This window comes from Pinus tabuliformis, chromosome 1_2 (genome assembly GCF_031772625.1).
Source record: "Pinus tabuliformis cultivar Carrire ecotype Pingquan chromosome 1_2, CPIR1, whole genome shotgun sequence".
NCBI classification, from domain to species: Eukaryota; Viridiplantae; Streptophyta; class Pinopsida; order Pinales; family Pinaceae; genus Pinus; species Pinus tabuliformis.
The window spans coordinates 782,138,820-782,145,917 of NC_142298.1; the positions used below are offsets into that span (position 1 = coordinate 782,138,820).

Consider the following 7,098-nt stretch of genomic DNA (forward strand, 5'->3'; position numbering starts at 1 on the left):
TCAAGGCAGAGCAATGACTGAATTCTACTTTTCGCACTTAAAAGTATTCAGCTGGAAACAATCATGAATGAATGGAGAAACATAACAAAGACATATGAAACATAAAGGAAGAAACACATGCTAAATTCATACCGTAGAATCTTATAAATCAGAGCTACACCATTTAATTAATCCTCTATCAAAACTGTACAGTGATAGTGCTGGGTTTTTTCCTCCCACACTTTTCCTCAGAACTCTCCCCCCTTACAAATGATTTTCAATACACTAAATAAACTTCGAGCTGGGGAAATAAAATCGATGAAAATAGGGAGCAGTTTCACCTAAAATCATGAAAATAGGAAAAGTCTACTCTAAAAAGGAGCAGCGTTACATTTTGTTTGTTGATGACCAATTAAAAGACAGAACCTGGAACATAGACCCTTTGATTTTGCAACTGCAGTCAAAAATAGACCGTCGGTTCCTATCTTTCTGTTGTGGTAGGTATTCTTCATTTAATTTGGCTTTTGACTTTCCACCTTACATTTGCCGTTTAAAAACAAACCATTTTCTTAACCAAAAATAGCTTTTTTAAACTAAAATTTCGCCTTTTAATAAAGGGAAAAATGAATGATCTCAGCTACAAACTTGCTAAGCTCGACAATACCTCCTTCACTACCAGCGAACACATTTCTATTTTCTGAAAATACCTGCATTTTTGTAATAATGACAAGCTCCACGTGCTTTCAATTGAAGAAACAGTTTTACCTTTATAACAAAGACGCTATTTCCCACACTGTGTTTTTGCAACCTGCTCTTAAACCTGCAGCTGTTGTGCCAGCTCCACCATGATGAACCACAGCACGACACTGAGGAAACAACCAATCATGTGGACAATCCTCAAGAAGGAAGACATAGTCAGGAATTTGATGATGATTCCCACAGTTGCCCCATCCTTTGTCAATAATTCCTCTCTGTCCTGTTGATTCTAATGCTTCAAGGATAATGGTAGTATTCTTTACCGGATCTTCAAGAGGCATGCTCCCAAAACCCACATACACGGGCACTGGACCAGCGTGAAATCCCTGACGGGGGCTATAATTAATTACCAAGTTCAAGAAACAGGAACCAACCACGTCCATTAAATGTCCCTAGTCATTTGGCTTCGGTACAAGATGTGGACTCCATATGTATCCTGTTGGCAAGTCTGAAACAGATCCATGGTATGCACTTAAGTATCGAATAGGAGGAAGCTTCAGTTTCTTTCTTCTAAAATCATTTATGATACTTCTTATCCCCACCATATTAATATATCCGCAACCAGGTTCAATAGCCAATAACCAGCACTCTGTGATACTCGTGCTAAAGGATGAGGAAATTCATTTGTGGGTGTCCAAGGCATGGTAAAGAAGATATGTAAAGGCACGCGGAGAGACTCTACCATATGTACATGTCCATATGCAGGAGGATTCGAAATTATTGCTTGAGCTTTGAATGGAGCACTTGTGTCAATATCTGGGTCAGTACATGCAGGCAGCAATGAATTGACAATGGCCTTCAACTGTTTCCTTTGAAAGGAAATTTCTGATGGTCCTCCTGCTCATAGAAGCATCAAATTGATTTCCTGTAGGTGATTCCAATGTATCGACGTCCCCCTTGGGAAACATTGATTACGGCAACCATAAATGCATATAAACCAAATCAAACAAAAATTCTAATGAAACAATCTGCAATCACACTAGACACTGTTCAAAAGGCGATTCTCAGCCTTACAAATCCATTTGGAGCAAGAAATTTGTGTTTTTTAATAGAGCAGAGGTGAAAATTTTTGTTCCAGCTCTGTGCACCACGCACTCTGCCCAGTGCGTCGCGCCAATGTATATTTGCACTGCGTAAAAGCACCCAATGCGCTGTGTGCTGTAGGTGCGCCGCGCCAGTCAGCCCAGCATCAAAACTGACTAGATCAAATTGTAACAGAACTGATGGAAGAAATCAAGATATCAATTATCCCATTCTTATGGTATGAAGTTTGATTCGCAAATAAATTCACACATGAAAACATCGTGCAAGATGGCAAAGGTTTCTTCAAACAGTTCAAAGGAGTATCAAATAGTTACAACACAGAGGAACCTAGTCACAAGAATGAAATAGATCCTGTAAATCAATGATATCTGCTAGAACTCCTACCGCTATGGTGTCATTATCAGCTCCAGCTCCTTGAATAACCAGTGTTAGTGCCTTGTAGTATTGACTATATACCTCTACCAGATTATCGCTTCCTTTCAGTTGCCCTATTGGAGAATTTTCTAGCAGCTCCAAAAGCCCTACTTTACACCTAGAATTGAACAACATTTCCATTTGAAACAGCATTCTTAATCCTCTCTACCATTTCCTCATCAAGTGTTGGAAGGCCTTTATTTAGGAAATCCTCAATTGACATAGCATCTGGTCCCATTTCAAAAGGGTAAAGACTCTCAACCTCAACATTCTCCAAGTTGATTTGCTAGCCAAGCAACCGAGCTAGGATCAAAGCCTTCCTTGCCACATCCATTCCAGTAAGGTCATCACCTAGATCTGGTTCTGTGTAACCCAGGATTTTAGCTGCTCAAACAATTTCACTTTGAAAGGATGTCCTCCTTGTAGTTCACTCATTACATATCCCAATGTACCACTTAGAGCACCCATGATGCACTGTATAGGATCACCGGATTCCATTAAACGATCCAAAGAACATATGACAGGAAAGCCTGCTCCAACTGTTGACGCATAACGAAGGAAGGAACAATTTGACACAATCTTCTCATAAAGATCAATTTTTTCTGTGAGAGGCTTTTTTGTTTGCTAAAACGACACAGCAACCAAGATGTAAACCTTTGTACAACAACTCAACGTTCTGATCACTTGTTGAGCAGTGAACCAAAGCCAAACCTGTTGACTGGCCCAAAGAACTCGCAATATCTAAAAGACAGGTAATTATTTCATGACCCACAAATACCCGAAATCCATAATTACCAATTGAATCCAATGATGATAGAAGAGAGCCAGAAGATTTTAGATGACAAATGTTCTTCAAGCATTTATCACTCAGCTCTGCCTCTCGAACTTTTGCAGCCATTAGGAGAGATTGGGAGTCACAAACACCCAACACTCTTGAATGTATTCCCACAGCAACTTCCTCCTCATTTTCTTGGCTAAAACGATGACTTTTTGGTTGATTTTTGCAGGCGATGGTGGCGTTGAACTTTAGCAAAGGAGGACCAGAGTCTGCAAGTGAAGAACTTCATGGTAGAAAGATACATCTTGTTACAAAAACTGAATTAGACAATTTCTTATTCAAAACAGAGTTTTGAACAAGAAATGTCCTCGAGCATATTTAATGATGAAAAATTTTGAATTGAAAACTTATTGAAATCCTCCTCATGGCCTGCGGGCATTATTCAACGTTTCTAAAGACCAAACCCTAGACTTAAAAATTAAAATGACTCTTTTTGACCAAAATAGCATCTATGACTGCAAATGACTTGAAATGAACTTTGATGATTTTTGGAGAAATTTTGACCAACCCAGCAGGTACAAACATGAGGGAAACCAAGCCCTTCCGTCAGTCAATGGCATGCCCCTAGCGAAATGCAACTAAGTGAATTGAGTGAGACGCCTAAAAATGAAATGCAGTAAAGAGTTTTGATCTCTGATGGAGGACTGACAAGACCGACTCTAACACAATTATCGAAGTTGTTACCTATATTGATGAGATCATCTACAATTGAGGCCACACTGATAATATCTATTAGAATTTATCCGTGTTGGACTAAAGGTGTTTTTTCTTTAGCAACACTATAATACATTGCAGTTTCCATTTAGCAGAGAAGTGTACCCAGTAGCAACCTTGGTCTGTGTGCAAATGGGTTGAATTCACAGTAGACTTTATCTGTTGTTTTGAATATGTTTCTCCTTCAATAGTACTTCATCTCAGCAGATCCTTTCAATCTACACCTTCAACAAATGCATACAACCTTGGGGTACATGCTACAAATTCCAGTTTTTCTATGAGGGTATAGCAACGATGAAAGAAGCGCATTGATTTTAGGAATCTTATGGTTGTTGTATGTAAGCATTCTTGTCTAGTGTTTCCCAAACTTATATAGAGCCATATTTAGTATACTTTTGTAGTTTGACTTAGATGCTCACTTTTCTTAATTTAGGTGTTTTTCTTAGTACTATTTTATGTACATATTTATCTTTAAGAAAAGTGCATAGTAGAGAAGGGTTCTATATTTTGAACAGGGGACACTCTTCTAGGTAGGAGGTACTCTATTCTAGGGAGCTTTTTTCATAAATATTAGGTGCTTTATCCTAGATAGAGTTCCAAGTCCCTGCCTCCTTGACAAAGTCCCTGCCAGACAAGACACCGATGGACAGAGTTCCAAGTCCCTAAATTTTCCAAAAACTCACCTGAGCCTAGCTATCTAGCCTAAAATCCTTTACATTCCAGTCATCTCTTGGTTGTGATTTCATAGAGAGACCCTCTCTAGTTTGGTAGGGCTAGCTACCAAAGTAAAATCTTGGTTTTTGGTTACCTCCGTCGATCTCCTCATCATCCTGGGACATTGTGGAGGATAACAGAGGGCATGACAACTAGGGAGTGTCAAGGTGTTCTAGTGAATGTAAGATTCCCAAGTCATGGAAAAATGTAATGCTAGTTGTGATGTCATGACTGCCAAGGCGTGTTAGGGAATGCTAGGGCATGCTAACATGTGGCAGATAGTACAAAGACATGTCAAACAAGCTAAGATGTGCCAAGTGCTAAGGCATGCCAAGATGTACAAGGGTTCCAAGTCCTTGCCTCGTCTTCCATATGCTATCCACTTATAACATTTCCTTTGCAATATTTGGTGCATTTGCTAGTTAAAGGTCATTTAATATAGGTTATAAATGTCTTCATAGTTTCACTTCTAATTGAGTATTCAACTGAACATATTGATTCTCTTATATATAACTATTTTCCCTCCACCCACTTTTCATAACTTCAATAACCATTAGGTAGGGACCTGCAACTTCGATGCTACTTTACTTGTTTAGTAAAATATTACCGAGACTTTAATTTATTGAAAGTTGTAAAATTTACAATTTATGAAGTTTCAAGGTCTAATTTTTAAAATTATAATTCTTTAAAGGGTGCTAGCTTAATAGAAGAGCACTTGCTTTACAAGTAGGAGGTTGGTGGTTCAATTCCATCGTGCCCTGACATCCATATGGAATGGCGATGATCAATTTTTGGTGACAGAGTCTCTTTTGACCATCACAAATGAGCTTTGATGACATTTTTCGACCCTCACTAAAAGTATGAAATGGTGACGGTCAACGAATGCCACCATATATATGCATCAATAGTGACAACCCTCAAACGTTCGTAACCATAAATCATTGTTTTTTATATGAAATGGTGACGATCATTGTCCATCATTATAGTCATTATTCGTGACGGACCTTGAATGTTACCACAACACCTATACTTTTGGCAATGCGGCTTTTGGTGACGGTCAACGAACGTCACTATATATATGCACCAATAGTGACGGCCATTAAAGATCCATCACAATAAATCATTGTTGTTCATATGAAATGGTGATGGTCATTATCCGTCATTATAATCAATATTCATGACGGACCTTGAATGTCACCATAACACCTTTGGTGACATTCAGTTTTCGATGATGGAGGCTTATGGTCCATCACCATTTCTCATATGCAATGGTGACGGTCGCTATCCATCATTATAAATCATTATTGGTGACGAACTTTGAATGTCACTACAACACCTATACTTTTGGTGATGCCACCTTTGGTGACATTCATTTTTTGGTGACGGAGGATATGGTCCGTCACCATTGCTCATATGAAATGGTGACGGTCGCTATCCATCATTATAAATCATTATTGGTGACGGACTTTGTATGTCACTACAACACCTATACTTTTGGCGACGCCACTTTCGGTGATGTTTAGTTTTTGGTGACGAAGGCTATGGTCCATCACCATTGCTCATATGAAATGATGACGGTCGCTATCCGTCATTATAAATAATTACTAGTGACAGACTTTGTATGTCACTATAACACCTATACTTTTAGCGACACCACTTTTGGTGACATTTAGTTTTTGGTGACAAATGCTCTTTTGACCGTCACCAATGAGCTTATGGTGACATTTTTTGCCCCTCACCAATGTCCTTTTTTCTTATAGTGCAAAATCGGATCCCCTTTGTGCTTCCTGCAAGACCTCCCATCAAGCCTCCCGTTGGTCAACCGGAGAAAGAACTTGATTTGTGACCCTGGGTTGTACTGAGCTCCAAAAGTGCATGGAGTTGTCCTGCCCTGCCCATCCTTCCTACTCTATAACCAAGCCAGCAATTGCGTAGAGTTGTCATGTCCTACCCTTCCTGCCTGCACTGCAACCAACCCATGAATTGCGCATAGTTGTCCTGCCCTGCCATCCCTTCTTCTCCGCTCTACAACCAGTTCAGAAACTACACAAAACTCTCCGGGCCCGAACTGTCTCTCAGGATTATGTAGTTTTGACCAGCAGCTATCACAACCCGATTTTGTGTTCCTATGGAAAACTATGCAGTTTTTTCTGCCAGTGACTCCTACTACCCACACTATCCTCCCCAGAGAAATTGTGCAGATCCCTACTGGATGCCCTGCCCAGTGCTCCCTTGAAAAATTGCATAGATTTTTCCAACAGCTCCCTGACACCCCGCTTAGCCTTCCTCCTGGAAAATGTGCAGTTCTTCTTACCAGCTAGGTTTTGCCTCACAACTGTCATTTTTGTCTCGAATTCCAAAAACATTGTCTCCCAGTGACATATACATAGTTTTTCTGGACAATACTCTGTTGCCTTGCATCTCGGCCTATGTTGTGCTCTCCACAGTCTCTGTGTCTTGTCCCTCCCCCGGCCACCTTCACCAAAATGGAAAATAATGCATCATGCTAGACTAGGATATTTTTGGATTTGATGTCATCTCATAATGAGTGATTGTAGGAACAGGTACATCAATGAAACATGGCGTGACGATGAAAGAGATGGAAAAGAGGTGCATGCTAGAAGACTTGCTCGCGATCG

The 7,098-nt window shown here is 39.8% G+C and overlaps 2 pseudogenes; both read right to left on the reverse strand.

Moving 5' to 3' along the window:
* Nucleotides 1-746: 746 nt before the first annotated feature.
* LOC149208196 (sterol 3-beta-glucosyltransferase UGT80B1 pseudogene) lies at nt 747-1,659 on the reverse strand (annotated as a pseudogene).
* Nucleotides 1,660-2,106: 447 nt separating this feature from the next.
* LOC149208197 (homoserine dehydrogenase-like) lies at nt 2,107-6,801 on the reverse strand (annotated as a pseudogene).
* Between the last annotated feature and the right edge of the window lie 297 nt (nt 6,802-7,098).